The sequence below is a fragment of the Rhinatrema bivittatum genome, chromosome 15 (genome assembly GCF_901001135.1).
Source record: "Rhinatrema bivittatum chromosome 15, aRhiBiv1.1, whole genome shotgun sequence".
Taxonomy (NCBI): Eukaryota; Metazoa; Chordata; class Amphibia; order Gymnophiona; family Rhinatrematidae; genus Rhinatrema; species Rhinatrema bivittatum.
Window position 1 is genome coordinate 57,761,769 of NC_042629.1, and position 26,984 is coordinate 57,788,752.

Below are 26,984 nucleotides of genomic sequence, written 5' to 3' on the forward strand. Positions count from 1 at the left end.
GCCACTTCTTCCTGCCCTGGGACATGTGCTACTTCCAGATAAGGGAATACTCAAAAATCACATGTCAAACAAGTGTATATACATAAGAAAGCTTGTATTCAACTGTCTAATACACTGTGTGGGTCCATCAGAATCGGAGCTGCAAAGCCCTGACAACTGCATGGGTCTAAGAGGGCTTCTGTTTTCAAGTAGCACCACCACCAATGCCTCACTGTGTTTTATTACTACGGTACCATGGTCCTTCTGGGAGGCAGCCTCATTCCTACTTCAGTACCTGAGGCTGGGCCACTTTGGCTTCCAAGACAGGGCTTGTCAGATTTCACTGGGGTCAGCTCTACTGCAGCTGTTCCTTAATTATATCCTCATTGCTGATTCACACCACCTTCTCATTTTCAGCACAATGATGCTGTAACAAGAGATAACATTATCTCTTCTCTTACTATTCAGGGAGGGAGGAGATTCCTGTAAAAACAGAGACTCTTGTGTTTCTGCCTGTCACTCTTCTTAAAAAAACAAAACAAAACCCACATGCTAGCCCTGTATGGCGGTGGCTCAACTTCAAGAATAACCATCTTCAGTGAATGGCCTGTAATTTTCTACACTCCTTGCAATTATTGCTTAGTCATGTGGCGGGTTTTCCCCCAACTGTTTTATACACCCTGGTTTGAACAGATTTTAAGTTTCTTTGCAATCCCAATGAGATACCTATTTGAACTCATCAAAATACTGTATACATACATACATACACACACACACACACACACACACACACCCCCTAAGATACCTAATGAACTCAAAATATTTCAGAGTCTGTCTGAGAATATACAAAGTAGCAAAAGGTCCACAAAGATTTGTTTTTCTATTTCTGTTTCACAAAGCTTGTTATGCAGGCTCTGGGTTATAGTGTAAATATATTGCCAGCTGAATTGTTACGACACTCAGTCAGGCCATACTTCTGCTGTAATGACATGTCAGCCAGCAGCCTGGCACCCTGTCTTGGGAATATGGGAAGTAATTGCACCCCTGCCAAGTTCTCCTTAGCTCTTTAAACCTCTTATTGGGGCTATATGGCACCATATTTCACTTCATTTCTTTTTGACACAGTTTCATTCTACCCTTCATCCCCAGAAATAATGACCATATTATATCCACATTGTAATAAAAAATGGAAGCAGCTTTTAGACTTTTCATTGCCAAGAGGTGTGGCATAATTTTCTTTCTCGTATCAGGCTGCTGGACAGGCCAGAAGGTAGAAACAGGGCACTTATTTCCACCCTAAGTTAACAAGAGAGATAAATCTTCCTAACACCCACATGCCAGAGTACTGTAGTCAAGCATGATGACCTAAGGGAGTGGCTGAACTTCCCTCCAGTCCACAAGGCACAAATTTAATTTTCCCTGTCCAAAAAGATGAAGGGAGTAACGATTCTCATTTAGTCAGAAAGGCAGAAAGATTGAAAAGTCTAGCTGAAAGAGCCTTTTACCACAGCTTCACTGCAGCACTGCTGTACATCACAGGAGGAGGAAAGGAAAGAATGGAGTTAAATAGTAGAATAGAAATATTTTGATCCACTGAGCATGCTGAAGCTCATACTTTCTGGCCCAGGGAAAAAGGGAAGCTGGCTGCTGCTGCTGCTACTGTGGCATTCCTACTGTCCAAAAAGCAGAGAGAGAACATGGAGAAAAACAAAAAAAATACAGAGCGACCTTGAAAGTCCAGGGCCTAGAAAACAAGTTTACTGGGCCCAGAAAGCTATAGCTGTTTTGCATTTACTATTTTTAATGTGGGTTCTTCCTCCTCCTTTGTGTTTGCAGTTCAGTTTGAACAAGGGCTGGGATCCTGGCACCCTGAGCCTTCATACGCAGCTACCCATGGATTTTCTCTATATCCCCCTCCAACCCCCAAAATATATCTAGTCTGGTCATTTGCAGAGATATAGAAACATAGAAATGACGGCAGAAGAAGACCAAATGGCCCATCCAGTCTGCCCAGCAAGCTTCCCTCATTTCTTCTCTCATACTTATCTGTTTCTCTTAGCTCTTGGTTCTAATTCCCTTCCACCCCCGCCATTAATGTAGAGAGCGGTGATGGAGCTGCATCCAAGTGAAATATCTAGCTTGATTAGTTAGAGGTAGTAGGGGTAGTAACCGCCGCAATAAGCAAGCTACACCCATGCTTATTTGTTTTTACCCAGATTATGTTATACAGCCCTTATTGGTTGTTTATCTTCTCCCCTGCTGTTGAAGCAGGGAGCTATGCTGGATATGCGTGAGGTATCAGTTTTTTTCTTCTCCCCTGCCGTTGAAGCAGAGAGCTATGCTGGATATGCATCGAAAGTGAAGTATCAGGCACATTTGGTTTGGGGTAGTAACCGCCGTAACAAGCCAGCTACTCCCCGCTTTGTGAGTGTGAATCCTTTTTTCTTCTCCCCTGCCGTATAAGCAGAGAGCTCTGCTGGATGTGTGAAGTAACAGTTTTTCTTTTCCCCTGCTGTTGAAGCAGAGAACTATGCTGGATATGCATTGAAAGTGAAGTATAAGAATGGAGTGATCAAGCTAGTTGAAAGGCATCAGGAATAGAGGAAGGTGGAGGTAGTAATTTGGATATTTGGTTTGGGGTAGTAACCGCCGTAACAAGCCAGCTACTCCCGTCTTTGTGAGTGCAAATCCTTTTTTCCAAGGGCAATGCACCAGAGCTCCTTCTGGAACCCTACAATCCTAAGACTCATGTTGAGCGTGCACCCCACGGCGATGATGGAATAGGCAACGCCCTGGGAGCTTGGTGCTCCCAAGGAGCCACAGAGACTCGGCACCATGGAGAGAATTCTCCTGGTGAAAATCTCTCCTAGGTCAATGATGAAACTTCGCTTCACCAGTGGCACCGATTGCCATTTGCTCTAACGGGGACAGCCACTGCTTAGGGTGAACAGGCATTCAGGAGGAAGGGTTACAGGGGGAGAAGCAGGAGTGTAGGCAGAGATTCTCTCCTAGAGTCGAGGGAGGCCTGAAGAACATAGGATTGCTGTGAAGCTGTTTTGAACAGTGACATAGAAGTGTTTTTTTGTTTTGTTTTTTGTTTGTTTTGTTTTGTTTTTTTGTTTGTTTTTTTTAACTGTGGTGTGGGAAATTGTTTGGACCAGGAGGTAAACTGTGCCAGCAAGACCCTGCCATGGGGCTCAAAGGATCCTGTCTTCGGAAAAGAGGGACACAGGTCAGTGTGAGTAACTTACCTGGAAATGGAAAGGAAAAGAGGGCCAGGGTAGGCTGAAGGAAAGAGAGACTGAAAAGGGAAAAGAAGCATTTCATTTGTGTAGTGAGAAGAGAAGCTTTGTTCCTGAATTACGTGAAGCTGTTTTTTACTATTCTGAAGCTATAGTAATAAACCTTTTAGGTTGGAGAACACATTTTGAGCGGGCATTGGCTTATTTCTCAGGAGTGTTCACGGCCCTGCAGATTTTTCCCCCCACTTTGGGAGCGAGGCCCCAAAGCTCCTCAAGGTTAGGAAGGCGACCCCCAGTAGAACTGGGGTTACATTACCATTAACATAAGCCGGGGGGGGGGGGGGGTAACCTGCACAGAGTGGCAGTTACTACCATAAGAAACCAGTTGGGCAGAGTGGATAGACCATTTGGTCTTTTTCTGCCGTCATTACTATGTTACTATGTCTTATGCACCCCCCTCAGATGCAAACAGACTTACTGAACCCCTGACTAGTGATGGCACTGGGCCTAGAACTATGGGGAAAGGAGGAGTCTTCTCATGTTCGTGATGCAGTTGTGACTCTCACCCATCAGCATTTCCCAAAGGGCCTCCATCCTGCAAGTCCAGATTTCTATTTTAATTTTTCAGAAATTAAAGAGGGGCCGCTGAGGCAAAGGTTAACATGAGGCAGAAAAGAGAAGGGTCTCAAATATTACTTCTAGATACAAAAAAAATTTTAAAAAGTGTTTAAGAGAGACGGTTCACATCTCTGCAGTAGTTCAGACAAAAAAAAAGAAAGGCTAAGGGGTTCACAGGAAGTGCACGCATGCTCGGTAAAGCTTTCCTGAGCTTTGAGGGCTGGGTCCATTTAGCACCAGAGGATTACATTGCACTTGTGACCAGGTTCCATAACTAGCTACAGTCCCAAGAGGCTGCACATGGATGGTTTATGGCATCATAAGCTCAGTAGGAGACAGTTCAATTGATCTGAAAGACCAAAAAGGAGGATGAGGAAACTGCTAGGCCAAGAGGCTCCCATAAAAAAAAATAATAATAATAATAAAACAATTAAAAATAATAAATAGATGATATCCTGGCAAAGGAATCAAACATTCAAGGACTCAAAATTCTTACCAGCTGAAAGCTAGATTTTCAGTGTAATAATGCTGCTTTATTGCGCTGGAGTTTAAAAATGCTACCAGGTCCTCTCATCTGTTTTTTCATAACCCAGCTCTAAGACAACGAAAGTTTCAGCACTGGCCTCTGGCAATTTCCATTCTTACGGTAACAATTCTGTGCTTTATAAAAGCATAACTTTTTATTCAATTTTTCAATTTCCAGTTTATAGAGACAGTTACTCTACAGCATCCTCTAATATTTTGATTTACTCCATTATGAGTCTCCTTCTTCTTTTGTACCTTTGACATTCTTAGTCTCTATAATCACTGCTAAGTTAATCTGGTTTTTTTTTTCAAGCACTTATGAGCTCAGTTTCTTTCAGTCCAAGACTGATGTTCTATGTTCCAGTTTTCCTATTCCCTTATCCTTTTCACAGGTTTAAATCCAGTGGATCCTTCCAGTTTGAAGTTAATTTTTAGGTAAACAGATTACCAGCTTGTAGCACAACTTCTCATCACAACACGTTAATCAACTATGTCTATAGTTTGAATCCGATGCTGGGTGGCAGTATTTCAGAAATGCATAAAGTGAATACTTCTCTGAACAGTAAGGAGCCTTGTTTTCATTTTGGGGTAATTTTGAATAGCCTCTGTTTATGTATAAGGGCGCTTTTATCCAAGCACACTGCAGCAAATTCTTAAAGGAAAACCATGTAGCTTCCCTTTAAAAACTGGCAGCTACATTCTTTGCATTCGTTTGTGAAGGTGATGAAGTGGACAAAATAGAGCACGCAGTTTTGAAAATGCATACTACTGTCCTCCCGCAACCTCAACACCCTTCCCCCCAACACTTCCTCTTACCCTCACTAAAAAAATGTGTGCAGTATGGAAGCCCGTGCACATTTTTCATAGGAATGGGCAGTGCAAATTTGAGCCAAGTCATTTTACTCAGTTTGAAAAGTGCTCTCTCCATGGGCTAAAAACTGTAGGTCTCACCCAGAATTATAACCGGGTTCTCCACCTAATAGCATGAAAAAGCATCCTGCAGAAATGGAGCTTAATCAGCCATCCAGGTACATGATGTCCTATCAAACCCCACCAGCCACTGATAAACTAATATGTTACAAAGTACAATTAAGAGAAAGTACTCAGCCCCTGGCAAACTGGATGAGTCACACAGAATCTGTGCTGTAACTTACCTGCACCATGCTTGTGTTGTAGATACTTTTATATATTATATATTGTTATATATTTCAATATTTTACAATAATTCAATAACTACCAACATGAAGGAAAATTAACATATCTTACATGACTCAAAAAATCTTCAAATCACCAGTGCAGGTTCCATGCACATTCAGTCCAATTACAAGTCAGAAGGTGACAGCACAGAATTCAAAGATCAAATAAATTGTAGGGGATGCATTTGAAAACTGTTTTGAGGGCCATGTCCCCTTCCTTACATCAATGCAGAATGAGCTAGTCCTAAAAAAAAAAATAAAAATAAATAAAAAAAAAAAATCTAATCTCACACCTACAACTTATTTGTTAACCTTTAATTCTATGCATCTAAGCGGACCTAACGTGGCCACCACACTACTTTATTCAAACTGGAAAGGGATCAACAGCCCTACCTTACTGATACATTAGAGGCAGACTGCACTGATTTCAGAGGGAAGCGGGCTGCCTTAATCTTTCCCTCACACCTAAAGTACCACCAATAGGGCTGTGGGATGGCAGTGGTGGTGGGGGAGACAATAAGCCAGTTATATAAATGGATCACCAGCACAGTCATTCATGGCAAGGACCATGAATCAGCCCAGCTGCAAAAGGAGGCTCAGTAAGCAGCATTCTGTGACTTTTGTATATAAAGGTACTGCCTCCCAGGGCCAGATACCTCTCTTCTATTGCTCCCATCACACAGCTTCAAAACAAAAACAGACGTATGGGTGCATTCTGACCTGGGAAAGTGTCTCCTCCAGCTGGCAAAGCTCATAAAGGAATAAAACCGGAGAGAGATGCAGTAACTGCAGGCCTGCTTTATCAGTAAGGAGACTCCTGCACAGCTTTCAGTTTACTCTCTTGACCACTCCTACCCACAATGAGATGAATCTCCTCACCACATTTTTTTCTGGTTTTCTGGATTGTTCACAAACAAATGGCTTTTGCTATAGCTGGGAACGCAAACCTATTACTTGGTTCAGAAGTTGCAATGTTTTGTGTTGTCCCCTGTATGTAATATACAAAGTTATGGATCTGTGCCTATTTTCTCTGAAGTTTACAGTACTATACACCAGATTCAGAGAATATGTAAATGCTCACTTATACATTCTCTTGGCAGACCAAGGTAATAAGCTGCAAGTAAAAGATATGCATGCACTAAAAAATATTGATTATGAAGTTTCAATTAAGGTGATTTTATTTTGGTCACAGTGCTTTGGCAGAAGGCTCCTGGAAGTTACCTAGGACCACATCTCCCTTATAGTCCCCAAATGAGGTCAGAAGAGGCGTGTACTCTGTCTCCATCAGCCGTGGAAGGGGAAGCCGATACATAAGGACTAATGTAGCAGGAACCAAGGAAATATTCATGTAAAAATAACATTTCATCTTTCTGCCACAGAACATGGTTTGTGACTGCTAAGCATATGTGTGTGCACAGCTTTTTTGGGTTTGTATGTTTTTTAACCTTCTAATTCATTAGCGTATCATTAACTTACTGCATCAGGAATTGACTATTTATTATAATATAATAATAGGGTCGACAAGACCATTCTAAATAAGCCAATCAGGGAAAGAGGCTTGGCAAAGTATGAATGAAGAAGCATGAGGACATGCTTGGATAGCAATATTGCTACCACCTACCCTGTATTCCTGGGCAGGCTCTGGACTGGTCTAATCAGCTAAGAATAAATTTCACCTGTTTTCTTCCTGCTAGATCAGTAATTACACATGGGAATTAAAGCTGTTTCTTACTGGAGGAGGAGGAGGAAGACAGGGCAATCTTATGGACTCCCGCCCCAAAGGCAGAGTCTGCCTTGGCTTATACATCCAATTTACAATACCTTGCAAAGGAATGCAAGGGTGACCAAGTGGCCACTTTACAGATCTCCAGGGAGGCTGAGGAAGAGAGCTCAGAGCGCCCATTTGTCTGATAGTAGGTAAGCCATAACTATTATTTCCTTGATCTAGCTGGCTAAGGTAGCTTTGAAACCCATCTCTCCTTTTTAGGGGCCTCCCTGCAGAATCCTTCAAACACCCACCAGATTCTGATGTACGCTAAGGAAGTTGAAGTCTTTCAATGCTTTCAGCATGATTGAGTTTACTGCTGAGGAGTGTCCTTCACACAAATAAACTGAGATGCTTCCTGTGGCATCACTAGGCTGTCTCTCCTTGTTTGTTTACATATGTCACTCACTGCTGTGGCACTGTCTGACAAATCTATGAGTGCCTTCCCTTTTATCAAAGCGAAATAATGTAGCAGATCCACTCTAATAGCTCTCGTCACTAACCTGTTTACAGACCATGACACTTCCTCCCTCAACCAATTTCCCTGGGCTATCTGGCCCTACAACGTGCTCAACACTCCAAGCTGGCATCCCTAGTGACTATGATTACACTCCCCAGTCTGTGCAGCTGCAGTAAAGCCACAAATTTTGGCCCTTGCTACAGAAATGGCCAGGCATGGGAGACCAGGGACCCTCTTGAAAGAGACGCATTCATGGCAAAGGAGGCACATTTCCCTTCTCCATTACCCCAGAAAAGAAAAAAGGGTGGCAGTGGACGGCACAGTCTTGGAAACATTGCGATCAGTTTTGAACTTCAGGAAGCTTCTGGGGTTTGTGTCTCCCAGATTCTTCACTAGTTTTTCTAGATCTTCTCCAAGGAGGAGACTGCCCTTAGAAGGTAATTGGCATAGGCAAGACTTTGATGCCGAGTGACACCAAATTGCGCAACCATACAAGCCTCCTGGCCACTACTCCTAAGCCAGACCCCTGGAGGACATTCTTACAGAGTCATACATATCGTCAGCCAGTAATGCTAAAGCTGATCCCAGACAGATGAGCTGCTGGACATAAATACCCTGCAGTTTGGGGCACATAACCTCTGCAAATAGAGGCTTGCAGGGCCATTGCATTTGTCACAAAGGCCTGTTTAAGTGTTGCCTTTATTTTCCTACCTTGAGGGTCCTTTAACCCTGAATAGTGGTCTTGCATGTAACTGCTAAGCTCAAAGCCTCAGTTTTTCCAAGGAGGCTAGTCCTCTCTCCCAGTGGCAGGGAGTAGATTTTACTTAGATTTTTCCTCCCTTTGTCGTCCCCCACCCCGGGTGGGGTATCCCAAATAGTAAGAACCATACGCTTAAGGGCGCTGTGCAAGGGGAATGTCTTTGGTGACTTTCTAATTCCCTGAAGGATAGGATCCCCTTTGGCCAGGTTTTCTGGGGGGCAGCCACTACACTGGAAATTAGAGCTGCTAGCTCCTCTTACTAAAATAGGCATACTAAGGTGGAGTCATCGTCATCTTCATCTGCTGAAAAATTCCCCAGAGAGCCCCGGGTGAACCTCCCCCAGACCATGCAGCTTCCCGGGAGGAACAGAAGCTTGAATGCCCCCTAAAAGAAGTTTATGAGTTTCCCTTGGCCTCTTGAATACTGCCCTTAGGGGACACGTCACCCCTTTAGGGCATCATGAATACTAGTAGGTTAGGCTTGTGCATTGCCATGATAAAGTCTTGAACAAAGTTTCCCTGCCAGGGATCCTTGTGGCTCCCCTGGTTCTTCAGAGGGCTGAGCCTCCCCAGATCCCATACTGAGGCTGCCCCCAACGGAAGAAAGGAAGAAAAAGAATTCACTTCCTCAACTGCCCAAGCTGTTTAGCAACTGTGGTAATTGTCCTGGTGCAATCACCGATTCTTCTTCTCAACTGCTCTTCCCTAGTGTGAGAGTCTCAACTACCATCTTCTGAGGTTCCCTGCTCAGATCTCCTTCACAGACCAGGCAGAAGGAGCCTGCAAAGCTGGGGGGGGTCCTGCTAGCCCTGCAGACAGAGCATTTTCTCTACAATGCTCCAGAAACAGCAAAGAAAAACAAACAAGGCACAGCAAGCTAAGTTAACTTTCCCCTTTCCTGTGGTGAACAAATACATTCAGCTACTGCCTTCCTTCAGCTGCTGTGCACACCAAAACAGCTAACAAAGCAAGCCCCAACACTGTTTCCTCCACCAAGGAAATAAAACGGCACAGCCATTACTTACCACCTCCAGGGAGCTCCTGCCAGCTGCCAAGCAGACTGAGCTTTCTCCAATTTCTGCTCTTCCAAGCCTTAAAGCTTTTTTTTTTTTTGCCTTCACTGGAAAAAGGGAGGGGGGGGAAGGAACAGGGACAGAGAGAGCAGTCTTGCAGACCCTGTTTTTCCCCTCCCAATTTAAGAGCTACCAGGTTTCTATGAATCCAGGAACCATTCTCTGGAGGAGGCTCCACAGACCCAAGGATATTGGGAAACCCAACCCCTGGAGGCTATTGTCTCAGAAGCAACAAGGACTCAACCAGGCCGGTACTACCCCCTGACTCTGGGAATTTAACATCCTCTTCAGATTCAGCCGGCTAACTTAACTCGTCCCAGTTACACCCTCCGTAATGCCCCTAATTTAGCCGGCTGAATTCTATTCACCTATCTTATTAGGAAGCTAGAATTTAGCTAGATAAGTGCCCAAATATTTGTTTAGCCTGATAACTTCTGAGTTAGCTGAATGCTTTTGAATATGGACCTTAGCGAGCAAATGTAGTGGGGTCAAGAAGAGAGGCAAGTGAGGTTTTGGGGGGGGGGGAGAACTGGGAGATGGAGAGAGAACCACAGGAATGAAAAGGAAGAAAGAGGGAGCTACAGGATTGAGTCTTGGTGGGGTAAGAGTGCTGAGGGGTCGAGTCAGCTGGGAGGGAAAAAGAGAAGGGGGCATTGGGCCTTATACTATTACAGTACCCCTGGGGGAATCCTGCACAAAACAAGCCGAAACTTAAAATTTAGCATTTTCTAACAAACAATCTAAAATGCAATATGAAAAAGTTAAGTATCACTCTAAAGCAGCAATTGCATTGTTTTGTTAATGTGTGCAGAATTCCCTGAATATGATTCACTTGTATTCTCTGGCAATACCATTTTTAACTCTGACCTGTTCATTCTGTTTGGACCTGAGGGAGGCTATAACTCCTCCTAAAAGCTAGCAGCTCAATAAAAAGGTATCGCCTATAAATCTCTCTTACTTGACGACTTATTTCTGTACATTTAAATGGCCTAACATGGCTACCGCATTACTTTACCCTTGTACACCAACATTTCAATTGTTGACATATAGCCATACCTAATTGTTGAACTTCCGAAGAATATGAAAAAGAAAACCAACTGCAGAATAAAGGCATTTACAACAAACGTGTGAAATGCATGTACCCTGAAGCAAGTATTTTGGGAGTCCCTCTTTACACAAGAAACAAAACTGGAAAATGGACTGAAAATTTGCCACACTTTCCCTTAAAGGAACTTCAAATATTTTCTATACGGTTTCATGGGGAAGCTTGCCCAGTCACTGCTCGTGCTGTATCAGCTCCAAGTACCATCAAATCAGCACACTAAAATCCTTTGGGAAAATAAAGCTACTATGTATTAGCACTTCACAACTATACTGAATGATGGCAATTAAAATTCTGATCAAACCTGGGTAAAAATAGAAAGAAAATCTAAAGTGCTGAGCGCTCCAGAATCAATGCCAGTTATAAAAGGCAAGTCCATGACACTGCAGAGAGCTCAAATGATGAAGGTGTGTGTCAAGTTTCATGTTGATGATTTATTTTAAAAACTCCATGTCAGCATTTGTGACTATCAGTTTTCCCACAGCAGCATCACACTACAATCTCTTGCCTGGGTGGCCCATAAGCCCAGAGATTCACACAGACTTCAAGTAATTTCTTCAAAAGTAGTTGCATGCCTATACTGTTCTTTTTTTTAAACCATTTAGCACTCTGAATCAGGGATCTCAATGGCAAAATGGAACAGAACTAGCTTTCAGACTCCGTAAGAAGAAACTGGCGCTTTGCTGTGGATCTGAGTCCTGGAGAATAGTGGGAAGCACAGCATGTGCATACACACACATCCTCCCCCTTTTCTACCAGTTTCTGAATCAGAAAGCAAATATAACATCTGAACATTCAGAGAATGCTGTTGATAGACTTTAGCTGTTAAAAGCCACAAGTCTTTCTAGTCAACAGAAGATGCAACACTTTAGTAATATAGCTACTAGCACTGCAGAGATGTGAAAAGTTTTGAATAGCCATCATATAAGATGCAATAAAATACTGCAGGCTCCAGAGTGACTGACTATTATAGGTAGTAAGGAGGGGCAGGAACAATGTCAATATCATGGGCTTGCTTAGCATGAGCAAGCCAACGATTTGCTGAATATTGTACTATAATTGACCCCCTACATCTCACTAACGGGCCGATACAGTACAGTGCGTCCCACGTTAACCTGCCATTGGACGTGCGTTTTCCCTTACCCCTTAGTCAGTAAGGGGCGGAAAACGCGCGTCCAACCCGCCGAACCTAATAGCACCCTCAACATGCAAATGCATGTTGAGGACCCCATTAGGTATTCCCGCGCGATTCATTAAGTAAAATGTGCAGCCAAGCCGCACATTTTGCTTTCAGAAATTAGCACCTAGTAGGCGCTAATTTCTTCCGGCACCGGGAAAGTGCACAGAAAAGCAGTAAAAACTGCTTTTCTGTGCACCCTCCGACTTTAATATCATGGCGATATTAAGTCGGAGGTCCCGAAGAGTAAAAAATAAAAAAAATAAAAAATTTGGAGTCGGCCGGCGGCTGTTGGGTCGAAAACCGGATGCTCAATTTTGCCGGTTTCCGAGCCCGTGGCTGTCAGCGGGCTCGAGAACCAACGCCAGCAAAATTGAGCATTAGCTGTCAAACCCTTTGACAGCCGCCACTCCTGTCAAAAAGGAGGTGCTAGCGATGCGCTAGTGTCCCTAGCGCCTCCTTTTGCCAGTTTCTACCGCTGGGCCTTATTTAATTACTGTATCGCGCGCAGAGGCGAGTGGCCTGTTCGCCCACTCTCCCGCGGACTTTACTGAATCGGCCCGTAAGACGGAAATCCATCACTATAAACAAAGATCTACCTAGGACAGCACAGTAGGCAGGTACGAATGGGCAAACGAGTGGACAAGCACTCTTTATCAGCTGATTATATCTATGTTTCATGGATTTTGGTCAAAGTACCAATATCCCCACTCACCCACGTCATATCAGCCTGCAAGCTATCAAAAATCAAAATTGCTTGACAGCAGTTTCTGCAGCTGGTATTCCAAACTTAATTTCACTCTTCCAGCCAGAGCATGACCAAATGTGCTCAGAAGTAAATTCACATAGTGAACAGCCAAACATCCTCCAAAAGCTGAACAGACTTGCTTTATACAGCATGAGAACATATGGCAGTAGGCAGAGAACGTCCAGATATTTGGCAATTTACACCAAATAGGAATTTTGTAGAAAACTTGGATTTCCAGAAAGGATTTGACAAAGTCCCTCATGAGACACTTCTTATGAAATTAAAAAGTCATGGGATAGGGGGCAATGTTCTAGTGTGGATTGGGAACTGGTTAAAAGAAAAGAGAGAAGGACTAAATGCTCTGAATGGAGAAAGGTGAATAGTGGAGTACCCCAGGGATCTGTTCTGGGGCCACTGCTTTTTAATATAACTGTAAGCAATATGAAAATGGGAACAAGTGGGGTGATCAAATCTGCCAATAACACAAATTATTCAATTTTTAAATCATAAAAGGACTGAGAAACTGCAAGAGTACCTTGCAAAACTGGGAGACTGGACAACAAATGGCAAATCAAATGTAATGTGGACAAGTGCAAAGTGATGCACTCAGGGAAGAGTAACCCAAATTATGGATACACAATGCAAGGATCCACATTAGGAGTTATGGCTCAGGAAGAGACTCTAAGCATAATCGTTGATATGTTTAATTTGTCTGTTCAGTGTACAGCAGCAGCCAAGAAAATAAATCGAATGCTCGGGATTATTAGGAAAGGAATGGAGAACAAACCAGAGAATATCATAATGCCTCTGTATTGCTCCATGGTGCGACCTCATCTTGAGTATTGTGTGCAGTTTTGGTCACATCTCAAGAAAGACATAGTAGAATTAGAAAAGGTTCAAAGAAGGGCAACCAAGATGATAAAGGGGATGGAACAAGTCCCCTATGAGGAAAGGTTAAAGATGTTAGGACTATTCAGCTTGGAGAAGAGATGGTGGAGGGAAGATATGATAGAAGTCTATAAAATGAGTGGAGTGGAATGAATAAACATTAACTTTTTAAAAAAGTACAAAGACTAGGGGACAGTCAACAAAGTTACTAGGTGATGACTTAAAACTAATAAGAATTTTTTCTCTACGTATAATTAAGCTCTGGAATTCATTGCCAGAGGATGTGATGAAAGCTATTAGTGTAACTGCATTTAAAAAAGGTTTTGATAAGTTCCAGGAGGAAAAGTCCATAAATCATTAAGGTCGAGTTGCAGAAATCCACTGCTTATTCTTGGGATAAGCAGCTTGGAATCTGTCTACCCCTTGGGTACTTGTGACCTGGATTGGCCACTGTTGGAAACAGGATGCTGGGCTTGATGGACCTTTGGTCTGAATCAGTATGGCAAATCTTATGTTCTTATGACTATTACCTTGCATTTTCAAAGGCAAATTAAAATTTAAAAAAGGAGCAAAACAATTTTTCTCTGGAATGTAAGTACCAACTAATTTGTGTACTAAAGTGAAATGAATCCTAATTGCAGGGCTCAGTGCAGTTACTTTCACTCATCAGTATTCCTTCTGTTAAGAAACTGCCTTGTTTTGTTACTGCTTCCAAGTGTTTCCAAATCTTTCCTTTCCAAACTGTCACCCTCTCTCTTTCTGGCTCACCTCCAACTGCAGAAATTCAGCAATGGGAAGAGATAGAGGGGATCTGTCTTGATAAGAACAGTGTCCATCCCCTGGCTGTTGTAGACGCCACTTTGCATACAGCCTGTTATCACTATGAAAGGGCTGCAGAGGGGTCAGAGAAGGAACATGAGAACATATTTCTTCACAGAAAGAATGGAATAGCCTCCCAGCGGATATGGTGGAGATAAAAACAGTAATGGAATTCAAGAAAGAATGTGCTAAGCACGGAAGATCCTTAGTTGTGAAGATGTTAGGGGAAAGCCAGAGATTAAACAGGGGTCTGACAGTGCACTAGGAATGAAGCTGGACAGATTAGATGGGTCTTATCTGCCATCATTTTCCATGTTTCTGAGAGCCTTAGATTTGGAAATGAACCAGTACTGTAAGAATAGCGAAAGTGGTAATAAGCCCAAGCCACCATATATTAGATTTATATTCCACTTTTCACACTTTTTTCAGCACTTCAAAGTGGATTACATTCAGGTACTGTAGGTATTTACCTACAGTACCTGAATGTAACCTGACCCCCTTAGATTGTAAGCCCTGTAATTTACAGGGCTTACAATCTAAGGGGGTCATTTATCAAAGGCTTATCGCATGCAATGTCATGTAAATTAGATTGGGGCCGGAGTCGGCGGTGTCTTCGCTCCTGGCGATAATGTTACTAACATTATCGTCAGCAGTAGCACGCCAAATAGCACCACCTTTAACGGTGGCGCTATTCGGTGCAAATGTCCGCCCCCCGTTTTCTCAAGATTCGTCATTCTGCGATGAATGATGAATCCAGGTCTACGTTTGTACCCAAGGCAATGGAGGGTAAAGTGACTTGCCCAAGGTCACAAGGAGCAACAGTGAGACTCGAACCCTGGTCTCCTGGTTCGTAGCCCACTGCTCTTAAAAGGGCATACAAGAGGGCCCTCCATGCTAATAGGGATTTACTACTCAAACCCTCCACAAGGCCACCAGTAACAAGGCCAATATGTGTGCTGTCATAATGGACTCAAACACAGGAGGTGCAGGTAATCATTTTGAAACACTGGACGATGTTGCCCCTTTATGAAGTGGTTAAGGAGCCCCAGGTTTTATGCAAAAACTAGGAGGCGAAATTCAAGATTCATTAGTGCATGCTACTTTGCTAGGACTACGAGAGGAAAACAGACAAGAATGGGGCAATTTAGCTAGAATAGCTATGCAGAATGTAATAAGGTGATGCCTATTCGGGTACTTCAACATCCACGTTTAACCATTAAACATTGATTGCAATACCAGACAGGTGGTATATGCAGTATTATGCCTCTACCAGAAGATCTATATTGGGCACACTAAACTGGCTATAAAAACCCCCATAATACAACAAATCATGTATTTGTACAAATAAATTGGATGCCCCATTAGTAAGGCATTGACTTGAATATATCCATGACATAGACCTGTTGCAGTTCTGTGTCTTATACCAAGTCATACAACCGTGCAGGGGAAATTTTACATTATGGATACAACGCAGAGAGCAGGAATTCATCTTTAGACAGCACACTATACAACCCAATGGCTTAATATGGCTATAGAATGGAAAGCGTTCTATTAAAGGGCTTTCAATAAAGTTGCATCATTTGAGAAGGGAAGGAGTAATGTTTAGATAAAATGACAGCTTCCTTGTAGTTGGAAGGTAATGCCTGAGGATATGCTGCTGTCAGCAGGTTTAGTTACTGTAGAAGCACCAGGTAGGATGTTTTGAGGTAAGTTTTTAAATAGTTTTAAGCAAGTGCTGAAGTTCATATTTAATACTTGAAATGATATGTATAGGAGGTTTATAGATGAAAGCAATTTTGATTGCAGCGCAAGACCCAGAGAACACCTAATGGCAGGGTAAAGTATCCTTTCCATCTGAGGGGGGATATGATAGAGGTCTAGAATGGGTAAATGTGAATCTGTTATTTATTCTTTCGGATAATAAAAGGACTAGGAGGCACTCTATGAAGTTAACAAGTAGCACATTTAAAATGGAGAAATCTCTTACCTGATAATTTTGTTTTCCCTAGTGTAGACAGATGGACTCAGGACCAATGGGTATAGCAGTTGGAGACTGATCAGATTTCAATCTGACATCAGCCCTAGTACACATACCCCTGCAGGAAGTGTAGCTCGTCAGTATTCTCCTCGAAAAGCATTGTGGATATATGTGTTGACTGAATAACTTGATTAACTTGGATTAAATTGGTTATAGCTGGAGACTGCCAGTGCCCTCAACCGAGAAACATAGACACCCGGTAGGATAGGTGTCCTAGCTGAAGGAAAGCATGTCTTACCCGTGAATCACTCGCTCTCGGGGATGTCACCCTGAATTCCATGAGTAACGGCAACTGTGGGTGGGATGCTGAGTCCATCTGTCTACACTAAGGAAAGCAAAATTATCAGGTAAGAAATTTCTCCATTTCCTAGCGTGTAGCAGATGGACTCAGGACCAATAGGATGTATAAAAGCTACTCCCGAACCGGGTGGGAGGCTGCCCGTGATCCACTTAGTACTGCCCTTGCAAACGCTGTGTCCTCCCGAGCCTGAACATCCAGGCGGTAAAACCTGGAGAAGGTGTGGATGGAGGACCATGTTGCCGCCCTGCAGATCTCGGCGGGTGACAGCATCTTGGTTTCCGCCCAGGACACTGCCTGGGCTCTAGTAGAATGGGCCTTGACTTGTAAAGGCAGTGGTTTGCCTGCTTCTACATAGGCTGCTTTGATGACTTCTTTGATCCAGCGGGCTATGGTTGCTCGCAAGGCCGATTCCCCTTGCTTCTTCCCGCTGTGAAGGACGAATAGATGGTCCGTCTTTCGTACGGATTCAGACCTTTCCAGGTATCTGAGTAGGATTCTGCAGACGTTGAGATGGTGTAGACTTCGAGCCTCTTCTGAATTCTTATGCTCATCTGGCGATGGTAGCCATCAACATGCATTTGCATGTTGCGGGCGCTAGTTTTCGATGCCCTATTACCTCTTACTGTATAAGGGGTAAAGCTAGCGGGTCGAAAACGCGCGTCCAAACCTGGGCTAACAGTGCGCGCCACCGGAGCGCACTGTACTGTATCAGCCTGTAAATTGGTTAGTCTATAAGGTGCCACCCACTTCTCGTCATTTTTGCTGCACCAGACTAACAAGGCTATCCCCTCCAAAGATCTTAATGCTGGGTAAAGTAATACAGAAAAGCCTGTAACAAGGTGAAGTACTTTTCTTATACATGCATGTTGATGGCCCTATTAGTTATTCCCACGCGATACAGAAAGTAAAATGTGCAGCCAAGCCGCACATTTTGCTTTCAGAAATTAACGCTTGCCCAAAGGCTGGCGTTAATTTCGGCCGGCACCGGAGAAGTGTACAGAAAAGCAGAAAAAACTGCTTTTCTGTACACCCTCCGACTTAATATCATAGCAATATTAAGTCGGAGGCCCCAAAAGTAAAAAAAAAAAAAAAAAAAAAAAAAAATCGGCCCGCGGGTCAGAAGACGGACGCTCAATTATGCCGGCGTCCGTTTTCCGAACCCGTGGCTGTCAGCGGGTTTGAGAACAGATGCCGGAAAAATTAAGCATCAACCGCAGGCCCTAATTTGCATAGGCCACCCTCTGAATCACGCGCCCAGGAGAGTGGCCTGTGCGCTCGCCAGCTCTCCCGCGCAATTTTCTGTATCGGCCTGTTATTGAGGCATGAGCTTTCAAGGACAAAGTCCCCTTCTTCAGATGCATGAAATATAGTACAGGTGGTGGATAAAATATATGTGGGGATGGGGAGGATACAGAACAAAGAGAAAGCACTGAATTAGGCAGGCAGGGTGTGAACAGAGCAGGTTAATAGCATTATCCTTCAACTACTAAGTGTGAAAAGACAAAATGATCTGAGAACAGTTAAATTCATAGATATTTGTAATGTGCCATGAAGCCACTGTCTCTGTTCAAACCTTGGGTCATAGTGTTCTTTTTTTTTTTTTTAGTTCAGTTCATCAGTTTCACACTGGAGTGTCTATTTGAAGTTACTTTTTAGGAGTATGGCAACTTTAAGGTCAGAGAATGTCCTGGAAAGTTGAAATGATCTCCTACTGGTTCCTGAATGTTGCCCTTTCTAATGTCAGATTTATGTCCATTTATTCTTTTCCTTAGGAATAAGCCCCTGATGTTGTAGTTGATGTTGTTAGGTCTTATGATGGCACTGTCTGGATTAATATGTTTGTGTTGTTATACAATTTGTGGTTTCTGATTAGTATCCATTTGAAGTTGGGAGGCTTTCGGTAAGCTAGGATGGGATTTACAATCCATGGTCTGTGAGAGGGTGGTATTGTCCATGACGGGTTGTAGATCCCCAATATATTTCAGTGGTTTCAAAGGGGAGCTATAGGTAATGACCAAAGGTGTTCTGGTTTTTTTGTTTTTGGATGAGCGTGTAGCCTTGCTTTGATATGTTTTCTTACTTCATTGTATGGGTACTGTAATTCCAAAAATGTCCGATGGGAGTCCTCTGAACAGCTGTGATGGGGGGGGGGGGGGAGGGTACTGTCATCACAAAAGGTTTGGTACATATGGTGGTATGTAAACCTTCTTTACGACTTATGTTACATCACTTTTTATACCGCTGGCTTTCTGGTTCTGTAGATTGAATTTGTACAATGCCAATGTTCTAGGTTCGGTTTAAATTACTTTCTGAATGTACCTTGTATGGTTTACATGTTGTACTGTTTGGATTAATAAAAATCTTTAATTACAAAAAAAAAAAAAAAAAAGAACAGCTGTGATTGTACCATAGGACCTAGCTATAGGCAATGGACCCGGTGGTAGGAGGTGGTTGGAAGCTGGAGGCATGTAAGTATGGATGGCAGTTGATTGATTTCCAATCCCTGCCTGCCTAATTCACTGCCTTCTCTTTGTTCTGTATCCTCCTCCCATCCCCAAATATTTTACCCACCTCCTGTACTACACTTCATGCATCTGACAAAGAGCACTTTGTCCTTGAAAGCTCATGCCGCAATAAACTGGTTAGTCCATAAGGTTTCATCTGCCTCTTATTTTTCCCCCCATCATTGACGAAGTTTTTATAAGAAACAGAATTTTTCTCTCTTGTAAACATCTATACTCTTGCACTCAACTGCAGATTACTTAATTTGGTTTCACTTTTTGTATTTCTACTAGGGTGCTGTTTTGGGATTTAATTTACCCCTCAATAATTTATTGATTCTCCCTTCCCAGGCTGCATATCCGGGTGGGCCCCTCACCAGTCTTAAGAGATCAAGGACAGTCTCTGTTTAGATGTATTGCTTGTTGGCAGGCAGAGATTGCTCAATAGTGCCATCTCTGCACGTGCCCATGCCTGGCAAGTCTCTGTGAATGGGGAAGGGGATCCAAATCTGCCCCTCCCCCAAATACTAAGGCCTGAGTCATAGAAAGCTAATTTAACTGGGGTGTTGAGCATACTTGAATGCATCTCCTAGCCAAAGACACAGAAATGTCTGTTTGGCTTAAATCAGTGTAGAATAGACTTTAGATGTGATTATCTCTGAAGTACTGCTATCTTCAGGTTTCAAATTTCTGAATACAGGATGTTTCCCCATCAGCATGTCAGAGTTGATGATTGAGTGCAGTTTGTACAAATTAGAGTAAATCAAATTTAATTAGAGCATTTTAGAAGTAGGAACAAGGATCTTTAGTAAGGAACAGAAGTGAACCACAGCAGAATTATTTCTTCCCAGATAATGGATTGTCTAATCGATGTGTGCAGGAGGGGGCAGAAAATGTCTTAGATCCAGATAAAGAAGAAGCTTAAGGAGAATTGGTGACAAATCATGCACCCTTGCCAACTGAAAGCTGAAAAGCTGCTGGAAATGAGGTTTGCACCACTTCAGTCTACATGTAAGCATAAGAAATTTTCAGTTTTTTCGGGCTCTGAAGCATACAACTAGTATTTTCCATTAACGGAAAGTACAGAACTCAGGGGATAAAACTTTGGTTGGGCATTTGGCATTTATCATGACCCCCCCGCCTCAAAATTCTGATTTAATAGGTTGGTCATTGATGGACATTTCTGTTATGCTAATACACCAGGAGACTGCTCTTATTTAACCTATTTGGACAACAGCCCAGATCATATTTATAAATGTTTTGTAGTGTTAGCTTTAAATATGCTGCTCTAACTTATTAAGCCCCCACTCTCTTAAAGTATTTTGGAGAGATCTTAGCTTATGCTTTCTGACAAATGGCATGCTGGAACGAATTATGTAACAGGGATCGATGTCTCTCTCTCCATAGGCTCAATAACTCTCCAAAGAGGGGTGGAAAAGTTTAGTATCTTGGACAAATTTGAAAACTAGAATCATCAGATCAGTGTTTTCAGAGAATTGTGGCTTCAAATTAAAAAAAAAAAAAAAAAAAAATTCCCAGTGCTTTTTAGAAGCTGTTTAAATTTTAAGAATACTGACCCATGCTCCATTACAAATGCTGTCCACGTGGAGAGAGAAAAGTAACTAAAGGAAGTGGCAATGAATGGCAGCAAAAGGTGCCTTCAAAGCCACTTCCCCCACACCCCCAAAGCCACCCACACCTCTCTCCCTCATAGTGAGGAGGAAAATAACCAAGTGCCTGGGTTCACACACCCACAACCTGTACCTTGCATATATACCTCCATCACCCACATCCCCATCCCTTCCACAAACCTATGTTGAAAAGCATTCCTAAAGCCATACCTATGCAACCTTTCCCTTGATTTTCTGGCACACATACTGCCTATTGCTCCTCCTTTACAGGAGAATATATATCACCGTGGGAATTACTCAGCAGTATCCTACTGCAAGTTTAGCTTTATCTTCTGTCCCAAGAAAAGTAAGTGGTTAGAGCCAGGCTTGGAGCAGCATGGTTTATGAGGGATGAAAGTAGATCATACGGCCACCCCCAGCTGTTCATTGTCCTTTTTGCAGTGATTTTGAAATGATTTTTCAGCTCCTCTAACATACTAGTGAACTAAACTTCTGGTACTGTATGTAGAAGTCAAGCTTTTATAGGAAAATCCCAAGACAGTGAGAGGTTTAATTTAGACTGCACTTTATCAGAGCATTTTTTTTAGTAGATATTTGGTTTTGGTCCAGCAGATTCCTCCTCCTCCACTCTGGGCTTTCAGCTTAGTTGGAGGTGGCCCGTATTGGGCTATAGCCCCCCCAAGAGCATTCATACGCAGCCAGCCAGGGTTTTAGCCTTTATTTTTGTATCCCCCTTTCAACTTGGCCAGGGACCCCAAAAGTTAGTCCCTTCTGGAACTTGGCTAATGTGGTCTCTGACTCGCTAGATGTTCCTGCTGAATGATGGCTGCAGCTCTGGCTGCCCAAAGCACAGAAACCTGGCCAAACTAAAGTCTTCCGCATGGCAGTGGAGAGCATCGACTTGATCCAAGTAATAAAAGAATAAATAAAATTAGAAACGTATGCATTCCTAGCTGCTATCTTCTCTCTCAAGTGACAGCATTTTCTTTTGTTTTATGTCGTCGTTCTCCAAGGGGATTACAAGAAGATGGGTAGAGAGACAGAATAAAACCTTTAGATCATGTAAGGGATGGCCTTGCCTAGGGAGAGGGGGACTATTTCGTAGTACCTACAGTTTTACTCACTTCTATAACGAAAAAGGGGGGGGGGGGATGCTGAAGAGGTGTTTTTTTTTATTGGTGATACTGTTCTGGGGTGAGATCAGAGTTCCTCTCACTTCCAGGTGTTGTGATCTGTACTGTTATTGTATAACTCAATAAAAATTGTTTAAACACAAACCTTTAGATCATGGGTGGGTGCTATTTCTTCAGAGGTAGAACATTCTCATTTTTACATATTAATATGAACAAATTAAGTTTATAAAATATTGACTAGCCTGACTGGAATGTAGTCTCCTCTTCACTCTGTGTGTGTATATATGTATACAGAATCCAGAAAAGCACCTGTATTACAATTTAAACTACATAAAATCTTTGATTGCGGCAAATCCACACCATTCATACATATAAACCATCCCCATAAAACCCCCTATTCACTGCATTATCTTCTCAATTTACCAATACTCAAGCATTTTCTTAAGAATTCAAAACCTCTTCAATCCAGTGTACAACCTAAGCATTGCTTAGCAGTTAGAGAGACTTTTTTTTTTTATTTATGATTTTTATATACAGATGTTCAAAGATCTCATATCGGTTTACAATAAGGTACAGAAGGTATTCCCCTATCCCCTAAAGGGCTTACAATCTAAGTTATTGTACCTGAGGCTGAGTGATTACAAAATAATAAGACTATCATAATCAAAAATTCTTAACAATTGAGCAAAAGGTATAACAATAAGCATATTAAACCAAACAAGAGACATCCGATTAGGAAGATAACTAGAAGATGCACTAGTGAATGCACGATTCAAGATATTACAAGCATATAATAGTTAACAGCGAGAGACTTACGTTTGTAGAGGTTTTTTTTTAACTAGCTCTAGCACTGCGGGTTGCACAAAGGGGAGTTCAAACATTTACAGAAAATCTTTATTAGTGAGATAAACACTACTTAGACTCAGAGGACATGTCAGTAGAATGGCATAAAGTCTGACTGAAGGAGTTAGTTACTACTCAGTTGAAACTTGACTGCCAGAAATATCAGCACAAGTTTTTCCTATAATTCTGCAGGCTGCCACTGGCACATAGAGAAAAATTGTTCATAATTTGCTTTTTCTTCCAGTGAATTGTGTTATATTTTATAACCAGTTATTCAGGTTCACAATGCTGACATTAAGCAGAATACTTTCTGGTACAACAGTTGTTTCTAGAAGCATCTCAGGGAGTCAAGTCTTGTAACTGATACACCAAATTAAGGGTCCAATTTACTAAAAATTCCATCCCCCCCCCCAGACACAGAACAGAAAAAAAAAATCCTTAGTAAATCAGCCCTACAGACTGCCAAACAACATAAGCAGATTCATTCCTGCTAGCAGACCCATACTACTTCACCCTTGTGGCAACTTATTACCCATCCCCCCAATCACAAAGACCATCCCACCTCACTGCCAAATTTTTCAAATCAAATTAAAAATAGCAACATACTAGAGCGTACTGTAAAAAATGGGAGACCAACTTCAAAGTCACATACACCAAAGCTTCCTCTTCCTACCCCCCCCCCCTGTCTACAGGAAAAGACCTAAATGAATTAGACCAAAAATTGTTAGAAACAAAACTGCAAAATGCTTATTCTCTATTTCACTCTACTTTGCTCTGCATTACCAAAACAGCCTTGAAAGAAATTCGATTTTGATTTATAGTGCCAACCAACTTTCCACCGTCTTGCTGGCAATTTCAATAAATCTGACATGTCATAATAAAAAATAAATAAAACTATACAATGATTGTAAAAGTATGTGTCAAGATCTCAGACCACTAGCACTATTCTACTTTTTTATATCAAATCTCTTATCTGTTATTTATAAATATACAACATGGTTCAGTGTGATTTAAAAATAGGTATACATTATCTATTGTGTGAAAGTTGTGAAAATAAGAATATGCATTAGGGTAACAAAGTAGCATTTTCAATTTCAAAAAGTTTAAGTACCTTTTGGCACTACTTTGTGTTTTACAATCTGGGGGTAGCAGAATGATTTCCAAGGTCAAAAGATTGCTACATCACTGGAGATAGATAAGTGCATTTCACAATGGTAAATTGTACTTGTAATAATACTATTTAAAACTTTCTGGTATTATGCAGGTAGCATCATCCCTATTAAGATACAATGTGAAAAGTGCACAGTTTTGATCTGATTAGGAACTACAGCCATCAAAAGCTAGTCAGGAATGTATGAATTTGATCCAATAAAAAGTATAACTTGTTTACTAAGACTTATTTCTACACATATACACAGAAAAAAAAAATTATAAACCCAACAGCATATGGGTCTACAGATTCAAACAAGCTAAGAAAATTAACAACTTTAGCAGAGCATTTGATTCTCCTTCTTTACATTGTGGAGTTATAGTAGAACCTCTTTTCAAATATGAATCACAACGCCTACCACCACAACAGAAATACCGTAATAACCTTGCGGTGCTTGCTCACTACGAAGCAACCAAGGCCACTAGTAACACCTATTAACGTGTAAACTACCAATTTTGGCTTCCATGACTACGCATCACAATTGTCCAAATGAGTGCCTTGATCCCGATTACCTTTCAGACCTGTGCATGCGGCCTTCAGGAATCTTTGCTCTCTCTCTCTCCAATGTGTGACCATTTCACCAGCAGACACCAAAGCCTGGGCTCCCCCGCGAGCCACAAACAGGAAACCCCTCCAGGGATCCGGAATAATTTTAACAGGCCGCCAGCAAAAACGTTAAACGTTTAAAATGAGCCGGGCAAGAAGCCACCTGCTTACACAGGGCCGGGAGGGGGTGCCGCCGCCACCGTATAGTTTCCTCTATTAACACCCCCCCCCCCCCCCCCGGAGATGCCCGGCCTCCCTCCCGAGAGTCCGCAGTCCAAGCCCGCATCTGACTGCCTTTCTAGGTGCAACGCCAAAAAAAAAAAACCCCAAAACACCCTCCCGCCACAACTTAAAACCGCGGGGCCTCGAGGGCCAAGGCCTATATCCCGGAATTAACTCACCTGCTGCCCGCCGCCTCCTACTCGCTCTCTCGGGCTCTGAGCCGGTAGAAGGGGGAAGCCTCGGCCGCCTCTCTCCCCTTCTTTCCGGTCTTCGGGCACTCAGCAGCCTGCGAGGGCGTCTCAAGATGTCCCCGGTCTCCCCCCTTCCCCGGGAAGCCGCGCCGTCGCCGCCGGCCTCCCCACAAATTCACGTCCAGCGGAAACCCGAGTGCAATGGAGCCGCCATCTTCGTCCTCTCAGCTCCAGCCCTCACCCAAAGAGGAAGAGAAAAGGGGGGAGCGCGAGCGTGCGCGCACGTAGGCGCGCCCCCGAGCTTCCAACGTGAGAGACGAGGAGATCGAGTGATCGTTTTGGGGCTGGCGCCCGTGTTGCTAATTTACAAATTTTGTAACTACATCTGGCGACTTTTTGAACCAAATGTAGATTTTAGAACTGTGAATGAGACAAAGAGCTCATTTAGAAACAAAACGAGCGACTTTCTCACAGTTCTAAAATTTCCATCGGATTCCCTACTTAATGGAGCATATCTGGAGGCAGAAAAGTACAAAAGAGTGAGACCTCCTTTGGCTAGAGGGCCCCAGGAACGTGCAACAGACTATGACCTCCTCTGGCTAGAGCGTTGCAGGCGAGTGTAAGAGAGTGAGACCTCCGCTGGCTAGAATGGGGCAGGAAAGTACAAGAGAGCGAAACTTCATTTGCCTAGAGTGTCATGCTGGCTGGGTTTGTAGTGTCCCCTCTCACCACAGCCTCTTCCCTGAACAGTCTCTTTTGGTTTCCTCTGTCCCCTCCCACCCAAACCACCGAATGACGTCACTGCCGAGCTCTCTCTCTGCAGTAAGGAGAAAGAAATCACAGCCAGCAAAAAAACAAAAACCCAGCATAAAAAGCAGGAGCTGCAGCATTATCACCTTATGATTGAATGACAGCAGCAGAAGAACAGAAGACAAGGAGAGGGCTATCTTTTATCTGCTGTGCTGTTGGTATTCAGGGGAGGTTCTGAGTCATCATAGTCAGGCCTCTGTGTGAGCTGGCTGGACAGATCTCAGAGAAGGGCAGTGCAGTGGGCCATGGACACAGTGAGAGGCAGATGCAATAAAGTGCACCCTGCCTAGCGCACTAGTTTACGTGCATTTTGGATGCGTTAGACCAGCACCTGATGTAATAAGGGAATTACCGGTAGTATGTCCAAAACATGCACCCAAACAACTGCTTAGCCAACAGCACCCAGCACATGTAAATTCCATGTAGATGAGGCTATTACCCCCTGATGCAGAAAATCACCTTTGTTAGCGTGGCAAACATAACTCCAGCCTTGGAGCTGGCATTAAATCATTCCACAAGTCACGGGTTCATGGCAACAGCAGATTTACAAGATATCAATGGTATGATTTATGAACACTAGTAGAACTCGATTCTCAGCTGGGGCGATTCAAACAGAGCACTTTAAATAAAAACTAGGACAAGAGTTTGAAAAGGTTCCTTTGCTGCCAATGGAGATTACTTAATTAAGAAATGAACATTTCAGATCAAGCTTTCCCTGTGTTCTGGTGCCAAAAAAGTATCTCTGTCGCCACTGAATTTCTTCAGAACACAAACCAGAATTTCACTAAGGGACTGAAGCAATTGTGGGCACATAGCCACGTCTCCTGGGTGCCTGATGCATTTGAGCGCTAGGGACGCACAATCTTTCCCTAGCATGGCCTTTTTAACACAGCAGCTCACTTTATATTGCATTGGGTGCCCAATAGAGGTGGCTGTGCGTGCGTTTGGAAAACAGGCGTTTAATACGATCATCCATTTTAACGTGTCTTATTGCATCGGCCCCTGAGTGACCTGAAGCGGGAGGAGGAAGTGTAAAGGTGGATGTTGCAGGCTGGGGGAGGGCTGGCAGAAAGTACAGAACTTTACATAATGATGCTGTAGTGTTTAGCCAGTCCAGGGAAAGGAACACTTGCTAAGCAAGCACATGAGCAGAAATAGAAGCATGTGTGTGTCAGAAAAAGTGCAAGAGTGTGTGAGATAGAGTGT

The 26,984-nt window shown here is 42.9% G+C and overlaps 1 protein-coding gene across 2 annotated transcripts in view; it reads right to left on the minus strand.

The window, feature by feature from the left end:
* Positions 1–25,478, minus strand: part of FBXO42 (F-box protein 42) — a 117,218-nt gene extending 91,740 nt beyond the window's left edge. The window contains exon 1 of one of the 2 annotated variants that reach the window (XM_029578292.1): positions 24,957–25,478. The gene's annotated coding sequence lies outside the window, so the exon portion shown is untranslated. The remainder of the gene's footprint in view (positions 1–24,956) is intronic. The other variant, XM_029578291.1, reaches the window with a different exon arrangement.
* Between the last annotated feature and the right edge of the window lie 1,506 nt (positions 25,479–26,984).